The sequence below is a fragment of the Protopterus annectens genome, chromosome 3.part0 (assembly GCF_019279795.1).
Source record: "Protopterus annectens isolate FY-2018-M chromosome 3.part0, PAN1.0, whole genome shotgun sequence".
Lineage (NCBI taxonomy): Eukaryota > Metazoa > Chordata > Ceratodontiformes > Protopteridae > Protopterus > Protopterus annectens.
The window spans coordinates 1649241543-1649259023 of NC_056731.1; the positions used below are offsets into that span (position 1 = coordinate 1649241543).

The 17481-nt window shown below is 43.1% G+C and overlaps 1 protein-coding gene across 3 annotated transcripts in view; it reads left to right on the forward strand.

Moving 5' to 3' along the window:
• Window positions 1-17481, forward strand: part of RIMS2 (regulating synaptic membrane exocytosis 2) — a 6281053-nt gene that overhangs the window by 3671465 nt on the left and 2592107 nt on the right. The window lies entirely within an intron of this gene.

Sequence of the window (17481 nt, forward strand, 5' to 3'; positions counted from 1 at the left end):
CTCTCCCAATATCTTGCTTATAGTTCCCTTTTCAAGGGGTCTTGTATTCATCCTCACCTGTCTGATCTTCAAATGGCAGTGTGGGTGAAAGGATTTTGATTCCTCTTTTCTGTGGGCATGTTCTGGGTTATACAGGAGGCCAGAAAACCCACTACCAGAAAATCATACATGTCCAAATGGAAAAGATTTTCTGTTTGGTGCCTCTTTTGCCATCTGGATTCCTTTTCGGTGGGATTTCCTTTGGTTCTCTCTTGTTTGTGTGCTCTGCTCCATGCTGGGTTGGCATATTCTTCAGTTAAAGCTCACCTTTCAACAATTTTTGCTTGTCTGCCCTTGAATTTCTTAAGGCTGTCCTTCATATCAAGCCTCCTGGTAAGCCTGTTTCACCTTCTTGAGACCTCAGTTTTGTACTTGATAAATTGACTCAGGCTTCTTTTAAACCTGCTAGTTTGGCAATATTGTACTTAGAAGACTGGCGTTGTTTTGGCTGTCATGGCTATTCCCCAGTTTAAAGCAAAGACAGGGTGTGTCTTCAAACTAATCATTATTTTATGTCCAAAGTGGTTAATGAGTTGCCCCTTAATCAGTCTGTTCACCTTCCTTCCTTTCCTTTTTCCTTCTCCACAGTCTGCCAGTGAGAGTTTCTTCACACCTTGGATCTGCATAGACAGCCCAGGTGTTATTTGGATAAAACAAAGGCAATTCACAAGTCTGAGCAACTTCTTGATTTGATGTTGTCTTTTGTGTCCGTTCCTCAACTGATAGGTTTCAAATCTGACCTCAGATCCAACTTCGGCCACTTCTATCGACTTTGGCTGCATAGCTCGAGCTCCTTACCTCACCCATAATCCTCCTGTTTAGCTTGAATTACCCCAGATCTGGTTTGCCACTTCAGTGTGTGTGGACATGGTCTGCTGTAGGTCAGGCATTAGTTACTTCAGATAAGTGCTTTTTGTGTGGTATGTAATAACTTCTTAAGCTATCCTATTTTTCTTTCCTACCCCGTTTTCTCTAGTGTGTGTGCATAAAGTGTTGTTTTTTTTTCTGCACTCCCTTACAGCCCTTATTCCTTGCTTGTTTCCCCTTGTATCTAGTGCTACCTGTCAAGGGTACATCTGTTTTACCATTGTTGGTATTCTCCTTTCTCCTCTTGTATACCATTGCTGGTATTCTTCTTCTGTTTTCTTCTCGAGTAGGTTTTTCATAATGACTGACAAGTCTTTTGGTTTCAAAAACTGTTCTTCCTGTGGACATAAGATCCTCAGTTCTGATGACCACCAGGAATGTGTTTATTGCCTTGGATTGGCCCACCTTGAGGTGGAATTTGAAATATGCTCAAGATTTAATCATCGGGTGCTGGTTGTGCTCTGTAACAAGCTGGTGCGGAAAGGATTGCCATCTTGACCTCTACTTTTTCTTTTAGAAGGATCTTGTCTTCCTTCTAAAAAATCTTCTGAAAAGATTAAGGGGGATTCATCTGTTAAAGGCAAGGGGTCTTAGAAGCGATCCATCAGTCATTCTCCTTCCTCCATTTTGGGTCCGGCTCCACCGAAAAAAGTTTCCAAGCCCTCTAATCCATCTGGTTCCTCTGAGCCAACAAGGGCAAAAATCTAAATCACCAGTCCTATGCTTCTCTGGTCTCACTCCAGAGCCAATACCTTCAAGTATCCATTCTCTTTTCTTACATGAAACCCCTCAAAGGGCTTCCAGGCCACCCTCAACCTCTTCATCCCTGAGGTCATCTAGGAACCTAACTGAAGCAGATGTGGACAGGATGATTGTGGACACGAGTTTCTCTGAGCCCAGATTCAGTTGGGAGTTTTACTGGCTGTATCTCCCACTGCAAACATGAGCCTGCCACCAACCCAAACCCAACTGTTGACTTCTATTCCGATCCGACCTATGGTTTTGGAACCATTGGATTTGAGAGTTCCGAATTTGACTGTACCTGATCCAAAGGCCTGGCCTTCTTCAACGCCATCTATATCTCTGATCCAGTTGACATCAACAGTGTCAGAGCTGGAGGGATAGAGAAGCTTTAGCACTGGTGCTGGATTTGGGGCATTGGGTTCAACTCCGTTGCTGTCGGAGCCATCCCTTCTGACCTCTGCTTCAAGGCAGGATTTTAGTCATGCTGTGAGCCTTCCTGGGCAGGTGTCTTTGGCTCCTGCCAGGGTGGCCCTTACTTCTCCCATGGCTTCTGCTTTTGAGGTAGTGGAGAGAGCGTTTTCCTCCCCCATAGACAAGGTATACTTGCCTCTCTCAAGTCCACACCCTCCACAACTGTCTGCTTTGATCTTAGAGTCTCTTCATCCTAATCCATGGGGGCAGCTAGCCCATTATAGCAGGGAAACAGTCCTCATCCAGGACTGTGCTCACACTTGCAAGTCTTCTCTGGAGCATCCCACAGGGAGGCTCCTCAGAAACATACATGCAAAAGGAGGCACTTTGATTCCCCTCAAGCGTCTTTGACAGAACACACCAACTTTGTTGAAGGGAAAGGGTCCCCCAGATCATCACTTGAGGATTTCTCCTTTTGTTAAAAACTTGAACTGTTGCAGCAGAAAGCTGGTCGGTCTTCCAACCCTCTTTCACAGGAGGAGTCAGTGTTCCTCAAAGCTTTCAGAGCTAGTTCAACTATATCCTGGATAGTCCCCGTCCAGCAGATGAGATGATGGACCTCATCTCCCACCGGGCTTGGAAGGATCTGAATGACACGGAGCCTATCCCCAAGAGGCTGGATAGGTACCTCATTGCACACAGGAATTGTGCCTATTGGAGCAAGGTTCCCCCAGTAGATACTATGGCGGTAGCAATGGCCATGAAGAAGGAACTTGCTGAACAGAGTACTTCCGTCCATCCCCTGCACAGAGAGTCCAGAGTGTTGGACAGGTTTGGGAAGCATGTTTGAGTCAGCAACCTTTGCTCTCAGGTCACTGAACTGTTTGGCACATGTCATGAGATTTCAGGGGAACTTGATCAAGGAGTTTTCCAATGCCCTCTCAGAGTCCATGTCTGCGGAGGATGAGGAAAACCATTTCTTCACAACTGGCCACCCTACAGTCCTTGTTGAATACCTGTATGAGGTTGATTTCTCATGCCTCAGATGGAGCTTCAGTGGTTGTGGGTTAAGGAATTGCCATAAGACAGCACACCTGGATGCACTTCTGTGATTTTGTAGAACCTTTCAAGTTGTCATTCATTAATGCTTCCTTTGATGTATCCACCTTATTCAGTCCCCAAGGTGAAAGAAGTGGTTCCTTAAGTCATGAGGCTCTTCCCAGGACTCCTATGGGGATAGGTCCCCCTGCTGCACTGCAGCAGTGGAGGAAACTCCAATGGTAGATATCACCCACGTGGTAGAGGAAGCCTGCAAAACCAGGTCTTCATAGAGCCTTTCTCTGAGAAGCCCTTCTAGTGCTCCTGAAATTCTGCCAGACTGCTGCACTGTAGAAACAGTTGGGAGTGCACTGTACCCGTAAACCTGGCTAGCCATCCCCAAAGATACTTGAGTTTAGAGGATCGTATCCAGAGGATTGTACATACCCTTTTCCCTTCAGCTATCCCAATCAGCCCACAAAAATCCCAGATGTTCCACCCAGTCAGAGGAAAGCAGCTGCTGCAGAAATAGAAAAACTGTTGGCATCCAGATGGTCCCCTCAGACCAACAAGGATTCAAAAATTGCTTGAGGTTATTTTTGGCGACAAAGAGAAACAGGGACCTGTGACCTATCTTAGATCTCAGCAACCTGAATGAGTATGTCAGACACCTGAAGTTCTGAATTGTCACAGTTCGGTCCATTCTACCACTATTGTGCAAGGACGATTGGATATGCTTGATAGATCTCAAGGATGCTTACTATCACATCAAATTAGACATTTGATCCAGGAGATACCTACACTTCCATCTGGGAGACAGTCATTCAGGGCCCTTGCCTTTGGCCTCACCACAGCCCCCAGGGTGTTTACCAGATGCATGGCAGTGGTCACAGCTTACTTGAAACTGGGATTCTGAGTATTTCCATATCTCAGTGACTGGCTCCTCCCTGCTCCCACCAAGTTATGACTCATTCAAACCAGGGACTACTTACTCCAACTATGTCTTCAACTGGGCATCATAGTGAACTATGACAAGTCTCATCTCTTTCTCTCCCACTCAAGTCTAGGAGTTTATTGGTGCTCATCTGGATACAGTGACACAGGTTGCAAGCTTACCGCAGACAAGAATAAACATCTTACAGAGTCAAGCATCCCACATCTTGTCTCTTCCTTCTGTGTCAGCAAGGTTGGAATTGTAACTCTTTGGATCTATGGCAGCTTCCATAACTCTTAATACCTCTAGCAAGTTAGTATATGAGGGTACTGCAATAGACATTTGCAGTGCAATGGCCAATTAGATGATACCCCCAGTTTACACTGATACAGATTACAAAGATTTGCAGGAAATGCCCAGCTTGGTGGGTCACTGCAAAAGAAGTTTCTCAAGACCACCCTTTTATTCATCCACCAGCCACAGCCACAGTGACTACTGACACCTCCCAACTAGGTTGGGGGGGGGGGGGCATTTTTTGGGAAGGATGGTCCAAGGGACTTGGTCTCAGTTGTAAGTTAAGCTTCACATCAGTGTCCTGAAGATGAGCGCAGCCCTATTAGCATTGCAGGCATTTCAAGATACTCTCTCTCCAGGGATGATTGTCATCCAGACAGATATGTCTGTAGTTTGGTGTATCAACAGCTGGGGAGAGGGAACCAGATCCTATTACCTGTGTCAAAAAGCTTTGAGAGTTTGCCAGTGAACAATCTCTGCCAGCTGCTTCCATTTAGCAACACATATCCCAGGGAAGTCCAACATGCTAACTGAACAGAACCGTTTTACTCCCTCATGAGTGGACTCTCAACCCTGTGAGCAGAAACAATTTTTTGTGGGGCTAGTCTTGGTGAGATCTCTTCACTTCCCCTCTCAACTCCAAGTGTAGCAGGTACTTCTCTCTAATCCCCCCAGAGGGGGAGTCACCAAGAGACTCTCTAATTCACGATTAGACCTCTGGACACCCATACGTATTTCCTCCTACACCTCTAATTCCCAAATTTCTTCAGAAATTGTCTTACCAGAAGAGCAAAGTAATCTCATTGCCCCATTCTGGCTTCAACAAGTATGGTTTCTGTTCCTGTGGCCTCATCTAATGCACCCCCCCTTAGGTGTTACATCCAAAGCAGTATCTTCTCCGTCATCAATCAGGGATGACTCGTGGACATTCAGACCCTCAAATTGTCAACATGGTTTCTCCACTTCCAGCAATGGCTAGACACTCCAGGTTTTCTTTTGCAGTTCGACACACCCTCATATCCTCTCAGAGGGATTCTACTAGGATTGTGTATAAGAGCGAATGGAAAAAATTCTCTGTCTGGGCTGTTTAGAGACAATTAGATCCCTTTTCAGCACGTATTCCAGCTGTCCTAGACCTTCTTACTTCCATATTCAGCAGTGGAGCTAGTTATTCTATAAAGATCCAACTTGCAGCCATCTTGAATTTTCAAGTAGAAGATAACCGTTCATTCCTGGCATCATCTAGATTATGTAAAGTCTTTTTCAGCAGTATCTTTTTACTCCAACCTGCTATTAAGGAACCATGCCTCCATGGGATTTAACAATACTTCTTCAAGCCCTGATTCAGCCCAGCTGTAAGGTGGACTTAAAGTTTTTGTCTTGGAAAACTATTTTTCTGGTTGCATTCACATCAGCCATATGGGTAACTGAACTCCAGGCTCTCTCTTCTAAGCCACCACATCAAATCTTGCACAAGGACAGAGTGTCACTCCAATCTAATCCTTTCTTTATACCTAAGATGGCTTCAGAAACAGTTGTAAATCAGTCCATCAGACTTCCTGTTTTATTTCAAAATGTTTTCCAGCAAAGGAGAATACATGTCGCACCTTTTGGATGTTCATTAGACAACTTAGATTCTAGCTCCACAGAACAAAATATTTCAGAAAATCATATCAGCTATTTGTTTTCTTTTCCAAAGCGAAGTTGGACAAATTGGTTCAATGGTGACTTTAGCTAGATGGCTCACTGATTTGTATTTCTTTTGTCTATAAGAAGAAGGGATTAAAACTCTCTAAATCTTCTAAGGCTCATTCCACCAAATCTGTGACCACATCCTCCACTTTTTGGTCCAGAGATCCCATAGATAGCATTTGCGCAGCTGCCACTTGGTCTAATACTCATACCTTCATTCCTCACTATAAATTGGACATCTTGTGTAGAAATAGGGCAGCATTTGGATCTGCTGTACTCTGGAATATCCTTTCTTAGGACCAGCGTGGGGTTTCTCTAGCTGGGCACTCTGCCCCGTCTGTTGAGGAACAGTTGAAAAAGATAACATTAGTTGCAGATGGTGTCGAGGAACAGTTGAAAATGATAACATTAGTTGCAGATGGTGAGTACATAACTATTGTATCTGTGTTATCTGTTTTCATTCTTCCTCATCCTCCCACCCTCTAACTCCCTTCCTATTTGGAAGTTTTTACTTTCGGATCTCCTAGTTTGACCTGAGGTGTGTTATGTTGCCTACCTTCTGATGAGCACCAGTCTTTTATTAATTTATTCTTTTTTTCTTTCCTTGCAGTCAAACTGGAATTTTATTGGTAATTTTACTGTATTATTAATTACTATTTTGCTGTGGGCAGTATTATAGGCTGAATAGAGGGCGAACTTGATCTGAGGCATTTCGAGTCGAGCTAAAGAGAGGAGGAACTAGAGCTAAACAGCCAAAGTCTGCAGAAGTGGCCAAAGATAGATCTGAGACCCATTGGTTGAGGAAGGATGAAAACTGACAACACAGGGTTGGGAGAGTGGCTTAATGGCTAAGGTGTTTGCCTTAAAAACACAAGTTGCAGGGTTTGAGTCTCACAAGGGATAATTGGCTAGGCTTAAAATGGCTCGCAAGGGCAGTTAGCTTAGTACTAAACTATGAACCTATGAACACAGACTCATCGTTTTGGTGAGTACATGCCATTCAATTTGATGATATCAATTTTTCATCTCGTCCTCACATATGGGTTCAGGTCTGATCCATCAGATCTGACTGGGCCGTTACTATGCTTGTTCAAGCCATAAAGCTCTTGGATACCTCCCCTTACTCACAGTGCATCTCTTCCTGTTACCTCAGATCTCATTTGCTGTTTTGCGAAGACATGGTCCGATCAGCTAGCTCTTGGATTTTCAGGTTGTATTATTATAATATTTCATTCTATAGTCTTATTTCTATACTTTGTTAATGTATTACGCCTTCTTGTACCTCCCCCTTGTTTCGAAAAATCCTTTTTGACAGTAACCACTTTTTTTTATTAGGTTGCTTTCGCTTTCTCTGTCTGTCTGTCTCTCTCTCTCCCTTTTCCCACTAGTAACCATTTTTTATAGGTTACTCTCTTTCTCTTTTACCTTTAAGGTATTCCTTAAGTATTACTGTTAGTAGTGTGTGTGTGTGTGTGTGTGTGTGTGTGTGTGTGTGTGAGTGTGTGTGAGTGTGTGTGTGTGTGTGTGTGTGTGTGTGTGTGTGTGTGTGTGTGTGTGTGTGTGTGTATATATATATATATATATATATATATATATATATATGTATATATACATACATACATACATTTTATTTATTTATTTTACATTTGTTAACTGGGAAAGTCCAACTGGATACATATCCATTTTCAGCGGAGGCCCGGGGAGAAAAGCTCCATGTTATCAAAGCATTTAGTAACAGCAACATAAAAATGAGGACATTTAGTAACAAATAATAATATAGGTTACAAAATATCTAAAATGTAGCAATAGAGCTGTTTGCAAAGTTTTAGTTAAATTAAGGAGAGAAAAAATGCAGTTTGTAATGATGTTTAGGAAGTTAACAATAGATCAAAGATAAAAGTCATTTGTGGGTTACCTATAGGTGAGACATAAAAAACAATTTCTTTGAAGCAATGAGTTCAGAGCAGTCAATCTTTTAGAAGGGGTGTGTCTGTAAGATAAGCATATTCAGATAGAAAGCATGGAAGATAAGAAAGAAAAGGTATTTTGGTTGGAGGGGTTTTGTTTAGTGTGGGCAGAAAAAAATAGGTTGTAGAGGGAGGAATTGGTAGACATATATGTGAGTTAGTTTGAAATAATACATTTGTTATTATGTTTTTGGGTTAGTTGGGGTTTTGATAGGAGCACAACTATTTTTTGACTAGCTCAGTGTCATTTTTGTTTAGTTTAGTCGTGGAGTTTAGACATGGGCATAGCCAGAGTCTGTGCATGTGTGTCTTTAGAGCTTTTTTGAATTGAGGCAAGGAGCTGTTAGAGGTTATTTCTGGAGGAAGGGAGTTCCATTTTTTTCCAGTAGAGTTGGAGAACAAAGAATCTCCAGCTGAGTTGTTTGCTTTGGTTGTTTGTACTAGCATTCTGCTGGATGAGCGGAAGGATGTTAGGTTGTTATAGGGGGTGATAATTTTAGTTAGAATCGGGGTACTGGTAGGTTGGTAGAGGATTTTATGAGCAAATATGAGTTGGTTATAGTATATGTGATTGGGTAGTTCTAGCCAACCTAATTTGTGAAGATTATTACAATGGTGGGTTCTGTATGTGGAACCTGTGGCGAATCTAGCTATATTGTTATAGCAGCTGGTGATTTTGTTGAGGTTCAATTTAGATAGATTAGTGAGGATGGGTGAGGCATAGAGAAGGGAGGACAGAAGATGTGTGCGAGCTATGGTGGTTCTGGCAGTTGGGGTTAGAAATTTCTTTATCTTATACATGGATCCTATTTTTTTATTTACTGTTTTTATGGTTTTGCCTATATGGGCATTGTAATTCAGATTGTTGTCAATGATTATGCCTAGTAGTTTGGTGTTTGGTTCAGGAGAAATTGTGGTCCCATTGTTTGAAGAGACTGTAAATATTGGTGGTGTTTGCTTTTGGGTGGGGGGGAAAGTAGTAGTTTGGTTTTATTTGGGTTCAGTAGGAGTAAATGAGAATTAAGCCAGTTTTCTACTTTGTTAAAGGTAGACTGGGTTAGAGATTGTAATTCTGCTGGAGTAGAGGCAGTGCAGATTAGTGTGGAATCATCTACGTACTGTATGGAAGTAGCCTGTGGTATAATTTTGGGCAGATCATTGATGAATATAGAGAAAAGAAGGGGACCTAGAATGGAGCCTTGGGGAACGCCAATGGTCACACGTAGAAGGGGGGATAAATTATCTTTCCACAAGACAGCTTGTTGTCGACCGTTTAGGTATGAGTGGAACCAGTTACATACTGAATTATCTATGGACAGTGAGTTGAGGGAGTCTAAGAGTAAGCTGTGATTTACCATGTCGAATGCTTTAGATAGATCGAGGAACACGGCAGAGGAGAGCAGATTTTGATTACGGTTGTGATTTATTGTGTGAGGGAAGGAGAGCAGGGCAGTGGTTGTACTGTGGGCTGGTCTAAAACCATGCTGGGATGATGCTAAGAGAGAACTGTGTATGAGGTGGGCTAATAGTTGTTTCTGTGTGCATTTCTCCATTATTTTGATTAGGGGAGATAGAATTGTGATAGGTCTGTAATTTGAGAGTTCCATGGAGTTTCCTCCTTTATGAAGTGGAAGAATGTGTGAGATTTTCCAGATGGAGGGGATGTAGGTTTCTTGGATAGTACGATTGATTAAGATGGAGATAGGGTATGCTATTACTTTAGCGACTTTTTGTAGGAATCCTGTTTAAGGGAGGGGGATTTATATGAGTAGGTGAGGTTGTGGAAGAAGAAGAGGGAGATAGATTATTGGCTAGGGATTTGACAGTTTTAGTGAAAAAAGTGTTAAAGGTATTTGCTACTGATTCAGGGGGTAGATTTAAGGTTGACGAGGGGGTGGGGGTAGAAGATTAACCTGGGTGGAGTAGTTTATTTAGACCTGACCAAAATTTTTTGGGCTGATTTTGGTGTTTTTGCTGTAAATTGAAATAGTAGTTGTGTTTGTCTAACATAATAGATCTTTTAGCTTCATTTCTAATCTGTTTGTATGTTATTTGGGCTTGTGAGGATTTGGTGGCTCTCCATGAGGACCATGCTCTATTTCTAGAAGTGAGTTTTTGTCTAGTAGGATAGGTTAGTCATGGTGCTGTTTTGTTTTTGGTTCTATATCTACGTTTGGGAGCGTACTTGTCTAAGATGGCTAGGAAGGTGGTGTTGAATTCTGTGACTGCTTGATCAAGGGGTAGTGTTTTAAGTGTGGCCCATCTGCATAGGCTTAGATCAGATTGGAAACTGTTTAGGTTAAAGTTCTTTGTATACCTGCGGGTTATAAAGGTGGTTTGTTGGGGCATGTCTTCTCTTTTTCTCATTGTATAGGTTAGGAGGTGGTCGCTCATGTCCTCGGGTAGGGTACCTGCTTTGTACAACTGAGGATTGTTATTTATTAAGATCCAGTCTATAATGCTTTCCTTTCTGTTAGATTTGTTAATTCTGGTGGGGGTAGTAATAGTTTGGGAGAAACCATGTAAGTTAATATGGGAGGTTGGGAAATGTGCTGAACAAGTTATCCAGTCGATGTTGAAGTCTACAAGTATGATTGTTTCTTGGGGGTGAGAGGAGGATAAGCATTGGAGTGTGCTTTCTAAGGTGTTTATGTTATTGCCTGGAGGAATATAACTACATACTATGTTTATAGCTTTGTGTTTGTTGAGTTGAATTCTTGAGATTATTGTTTCAGTGTTGGTAATTATTTGGTCAGAGGGGATGTTAATTGTAGTTAACTGTAGAGAGGATTTGTATAGGATGGCTACTCCACCTCCTTTTCTCACTTTATGGTCAAATCTTATTATATTGCAGTGGGGGGGGGTAATATTTCATTGTCAGTGATAGTGGGTTTAAGCCAGCAGAAAACATCAGGTGAGTGTATATCTATGAGTGCATGCAGGTATTGGAGTTTATTATTTATACTTCTGATATTTAGGTGACAGATTAGAAATGATTTTGGGGCATTATGTGAGATACATACATAAATACACACACAAACACACGCACACACACACACACATATATATATATATATATATATATATATATATATATATATATAAACTTTCCTTCTTTTTTTCCCTGTCTTTGGCCTTAAGTGTGCGTGTGTAAGTGTGAGTTTTTTCGCCATCTAAATGTATTTACAACATGGCAGAGAAGCAAGATAAACCAGCAGGATTAAAAAAATGCACAAAGTATGGTCAAAAGATTACTTTCAGTGACTTGCACTCCTTGTGCATTATTGTCTTGGGCTTCTTCATCACAGCATCACTGTCTGGTATGGGGGCTGCAGCATCTCCAATTGTAAGGCTCTTAGGCGAGTTGTAAGGGCAGCAGAGAAAATCATTGGTTCCTCTCTTGCACCACTGGAAGACCTACATGAGTCACGTTGCATCAGTAGAATCGGGAAGATAATCCAGTGATCCTTCGCATCCTGTCACAGTATGTCCTCCTGCCTTTCCTCAGGTAGGAGATACAGAAGTATGCACTGTAGGATTTGTAGACTTAACAACAGATGTGATGTTGTCCTGTCTTGCCTTCATTCTTATCAAGTTGGGTTCAGAACCGATCTTTGGTTCCCATTCGGCTTTATACAAAGCTTGAGGTCTTCCAGTAGCTCCCCTGTCCCATGATACACTATGAGAGTTCCCCAGATCTCGTTTGCCGCTAAGCAAGATCGGGTGTTCTTCATAGTGGCTCTGCCCAAGTAGTTTTTTTTCTGCCTTATATTTGAAAATTGTTAGAATTTTTTCAGTACTTTTATTCCAGCTAGTTGTTATCAAGTAAATTATCTGTGTTCCGCTCTTTTTCTGTTGTTGTTTTTGTGTTGGCCATCATTATTTCCATTAGGCCTTTCTTTCCCTATCCCTGTATTAAATTTAGAAAACCCATTTTAGTTAGAGGGTTTTTCTTTCCTGTAAGGATAGGTTAGTTCGTTTAAGTTAGAGAAGTGCCGCCCTTAGCCCATTTAAATTAGAGGATTAGAGAGCTTTCCTCTTTGGTTTTCCCTTTGTTTTTCCTCTCTAAATACTCAGGCCTAGCTCATTTAAGTTAGAGAGCTGCCTCTGTCCCTTTTTTCTGTGTGTTGGTCTGATCGCTGTTGTTAAAAAAAAAATGAGCGTTGTATAAGAATTAGTAGTAGTAGTAGTAGTGTTTTTTGTGTGCTTACATTTGTTTCTCTGGTTTTCCCCTAGAGTTGTTAGCTATTTTTTCCTGTTGTAGTTGCTGTTAGTCATGTCTTCCAAAGATTCTAAGGAAACTAAACCCCCTGGGTTTAAAAAATGTGTAAAAAGCAGCCAAAAAATGTCCATAACTGATGGATATACCATTTGTGTCTACTGCCTCAGAGGTGTTCACCTTCAGGAGTCCTGTGCTATCTGTCACTCCTTTAGTCACAGGGTATTATTAGAGAGAAAGATCAAGCTCATCTTGAGAGGCTTGCTGAAGCTCCCTTTTTCAGAAGCAATTGAAGACGGTCAGGGTCCTTCAAAATCCAGTCAATCCCCTTCTTCAAATCAGACAAGTCTGGGAAAGGTCCTCTTCTTTGAGTGCTCAGTCGGAGCAGTCAAAAAAGTTACCTAAGGTTTCTTCTTTGAACTCGAAGGCTGTCGGGCCTGAGAAGCTTTCTGCTTCAGCTCCTTCTATATCGGTGCCATTGGAGTTTCATGTGCAGAGCCGGTCCCCTGAATTGGAACCGTTATCTCCCACTTTAAGGTCTCCTTTATTGCAGTCTTCCAGATTTCCTGCTCTGTCCACTCGATGCTCCAGGAGCTTGTCCAATGATGACGTGGATCGTGTGGTGTAGAGGCTTTTGAGGACACCAGCGCTCACCAGACTCTTGTTGGATCCAACCCAGCGGGCTTTGGAATCGATCAAACCTACCCTGTCACCATTGATTCCTCCTCTGGTCTGATCTCGCACCTCGGAGCCAGAATGTCCAGAGTTGATTGTAGTGGAACCATTGGAGCTTAGGCCTATCTCACGATCTTCGGCCCCGACTACTGCTCTGACATCCTTGGTTCCATCCGAACTTGAGGAGTCTAGGAGTTGACGCTCTCCATTCGGGTCCGGGGATGACAGTTAGATCAGGCAATTGTCAGATCTGAACTTGCATCTCGGGGCATTGGCTCGGGTGAGCTCGGCTCCTACCTCAGCCTGGCAGCCAATCCCCTAGGTTCCAAATATTCCCTCTGGTTTTTCGGAGCCTGGAGTCTCTTCAGGCCAGGGGCAGGGGGCTTTCGAGGTAATGAGGAGAGTCCTGTCTCCGCAGACAGGTTCACTCTCGAGTCGGGACATTCTTCCCCCAAAGGCACTGGTGTCTGCCTCAGTATCACTGCATCCACAGAGATGCGGAGACCCAAGGCCTCAGGATGCAACCCCCTCTCTTCTGAAACCTCTCCAGAATACCCTTCTGAAGAGGTCCCTCAAAAGAGACTATGTAGGAGGAAGCATCTAGACTCCCCAGAGGAGTCCCATCACTTCAGATACAGACCCTGATGATTTGGAAGGGTACCCATGGTCGCCCTCTGAGGATTTCTTCTTTGCAGGCATCTTAGAATTACTAAAACAGAGAGGTGGCTGGAAGCCCATCAAGCCTTCTGAGGAGTCTGTATACCTGAAGGCCTTTGGGTCTCATCCTTCCACCACTTGGGTGTCTCCGCCCTTCGACAAGCTGATGCAGTTAGTTAGTCGAAAGGCTGGGAGTCTCCAGACGCAATGGAACCTGTTTCTCAGAGGCCAAACACATTCAGCACCGCACCTTCAGACAAGGAATTTCTTACCAAGGGTGTCCCAGTAGATGCTATGCTGGTGGCAGCAGCCACCAAAACGGAACTTTCAGAGACATTCTCTTCTGTCTGTCTGCTGAACAAAGAGTCTCGTACGATGAACAGATATGGAAAGCGCATCTTCTGTTCAGCGTCTTTTGTGCTCAGATCGCTGACTTATCTGACTCACTTTACTAGGCTTCAGAGAGATCTCCTGAAAGAGCTAGGAGATACACTTCAAGGTTCAGTAGCTGAAAGGGTATCAGACAAGGTTTCCTGTCAGCTCTCCACCTTAACCTTAGTGGTCAACTCCTCCATGAGGCTCATTTCTTATGCAGCGGATGATGTGAGCAGGGCAGCGGGTTCAGGAATTTCCCTAAAGAGACATTCTTTGATGTGCTTGTATGACTTTGTGGAACCCTTTAAATCTTCTTTTATGAACGCCCCTTTTGATGGCTCGTCTTTGTTCGTGCCTAAAGTCAAAGACACGCTAACCATGTGTGAACAAGGAAAGACTCTCTCAGCCGTTGGAGTCCCATTTTTCCCTGCCTACCAGATCTTACCCAAAGGGTCAGAAAGGAGGAAAAATGTGGTTTTGAAAATCCCAGAGAGCTTTCCAGGACACATGTGATGATACTTCCCCCAGGGGCAAAGGGGGAAATGCTAATGGAAAACGCCGACCACATGGCAGAGGCAGTCCACAAAACCAGGGCGACAGGGAATCCTTCCTTGGTAAGCCCTTTCAGCACTCCTGAAAGGAGGCCCACCTGTCGATCTCTGGAGGCAGTCAGGGGCCGCTTATCTTTGTACCCAAAAGCCTGGCTAACAATAACAAAAGACTAGTGGGTAGAAAGTATCGTATCCAGAGGCTACTTCCCTGTCCCAAACACAAAAAACATAATGGACGTTCCACCCAGTCAAAGGGGTCAGGCATCTCTAGAAATACAAAAGTTGCTAGTCAAAAGAGTCATCCAAGTAGTCCCTGCAGACCAAATAGGAACCGGAACTTACTCAAGATTCTTTTTAGTTCCAAAGAAAACAGGGGACTGGAGACCCATCCTGGATCTCAGCAAGTTAAACAAATCAGTAAGAAAGTCAAAGTTCTGGGTGGTAACACTGCAGTCAGTACTCCCTTTTCTGTTATGAGATGATTGGATGTGCTGTATAGTCCTCCAGGATGTGTACTACCATATAAAAATGGACAGGTGATCAAGGAGTCATTTGTGCTTTCAGCTGGGAGCCAGTCACTACCAGTTCCGAGTTCTGCCCTTTGGCCTTACTACAGCCCCTAGAGTGTTCACCAAGTGTATGACAGTGGTACCGGCTCACTTGAGATGCCTAGTCTTCCGAATGTTTCCATACTTAGATGATTGGCTCCTAACCGCCATCACCGAGCATCTACTATCCAAAGTGAGAGACACCACTTTACATCTCTGTTCTCACCTAGGAATCACAATAAACTACGAAAAATCTGCCTTGTTGCCATCTCAGCATATCGTTTTTTATAGGAGCAGATATAGACACAACAAATATGATGGCAAAACTTCCCTCTGAATGGGTTCATGTCCTATGACGTGAAGTCCTAAACCTTCTTTCCAAGAGAAAAGTACAAGCAAGAACAATCCTCAAAGTATTGGGAACCATGGCAGCTGTGATAACTCTGATTCCATTAGCACGTCTGCACATGAGAATACTACAGTGGTTACTTTTCACTCAGTGGTCCATGCAGAAACTACCCATGTCCCACCAAATTTTGATAACGGAATTTTGCAGGAAAAACCTTCGTTGGTGGCTTTACTCCACACATGTAACATTAGATCATCCCTTTCTTCCTTCCAAGCCTTTATGCACAGTGACCACAGATGCTTCCCAGATAGGGTAGGAGAGGTTATTATCTGGAAAGACAGTTCAAGGCACTTGGCAGAACCATGTAGCCCATTTGCACATCAGTGTCCTAGAAATGAGACCAGTGCTTTTAGCATTGCAAGCATTCCAGGACTCTCTTCCGCTAGGAACTATTGCTGTACAGACAGACATGTCAGTTGTATGGTACATAAACAAGGAGGAACCAGATCTTACCCCCTTTGTTGGGAGGCCCTGAGATTATGGCACTGGACAACCTCCTCCCAGTGCTTTGTGATAGGAATGCACATCCCGGGGAAATCCAGCGTGATTGCAGACAAACTCAGCAGAGCTATTCTGATGCCTCACGAGTGGTCCCTAAAACAGGAAGTGGCGGAAGAGGTTTTCCTCAAATGGGGCCAGCCTTGCTGCAACCTTTTTGCCATGTCCATGAATGCCTTAACAAAAGTTTCTTTCCTCTCACCATCAGACTACTGAAATCTTGTGAAAAATGAGCTAGGAGACTGTCAATGCATTCCTCCCCTCCTACCACACAGTTATGCTATTTATCTGACTGTACAGATCCGTACATATCCAGGCTTTGTTGCACTGTAAGTATTAAGCTTTTTCATGTGTGATAACTAACTGATGTGTATATTTAATGTTGGTTCACACCTTACCTTACCTTACCATAGGACTCTGTGAAGTGAAATATAAATCACACTGTGCAATATTCATGCTGGCCATTCCTTTTGCTGCTTAGTTCTTATGTTATAGTAATGTCATGCACATGTTGTTATTCAGTTTTATTTATATGTAAAGTGTGTTTGGTCATTGTTATTTTTTTATTCTATTTTTACTTTTATTTTTATTGTACTATTTTCTTCTCTGTGTGTATGTATTTGCACTGGGAATAAAGCATCGCAATTTTGTTCAGCTTCACTGTGATATAGCTCTGAATGACAAAGTTTTCTTTGACTTTGACTTCATTTACAAGAAGATTGTGTGATCTGCCATTCTTTCAACCACTGTTTTGGTTGAGAGAAAAAATAAGTTCATTTTCAGGGGCATGCTGCCTGCTTTTGAGGAGGCTATTTCTGGCAGTCAGTCTAAATATGGATCTTGTACCAAATCTAAATAGTCTCATTCGAGCCCTGCTTCTTCCCTTTCCTCCAAAACTGGTGACAGAGGAAAGAAGAGGCCTTTCTCAGCTCCAACAGACCTTTCGGAGCCAAAAACTAAAACGTCAAAATCTCCCAAGTCTGTGGAGTCTGTAACTAGGTCAGCTTCTCTGGCTTCTTTGGCTCCGATTCTGTCGAGTAATGATAGATTGGATCTGTTGATAATGGATCTGACAACAAGCCCATTCAAGCCAATATTGACATTTTCCAGAACTCTGTACTGCCCGACAACCAATCCTGTTCTGCCAAGGGTACTATCTGCATTCTTAACTAAAATGCCCACCACTGTCCTCTTCCTGTTCAACCAGGAGCCTTACTGAAGAAGACATGGAATGGTTGGTGCAGAAGATTTTGTGGGAGGAGGGCATCACTAAGTCCCCCTCTGCCACGACCCATGCAGTTCCAAGTCTGTCCAAACCATCAACTCCCCCTCTTCCTCCTCCTCCGACTTCAGGCCAAGTTTCGGAGTCATCAGATCAAATACATCCAGTGCCTTTCAGCTCAATTCCAAAGATGTTTCTTTTTCAGATCAGACCTTTGCTCAGAGCTCTTTGGCCTTTTCAGAGCTGGAGAGTTCCTGGAGCCACATTGAACCTAGTGAACCATGAGTACAGGTCTTTGGAGCAATTGATGTGCCTCAGGGCTTTGGTGCAGGTGAGCTTGG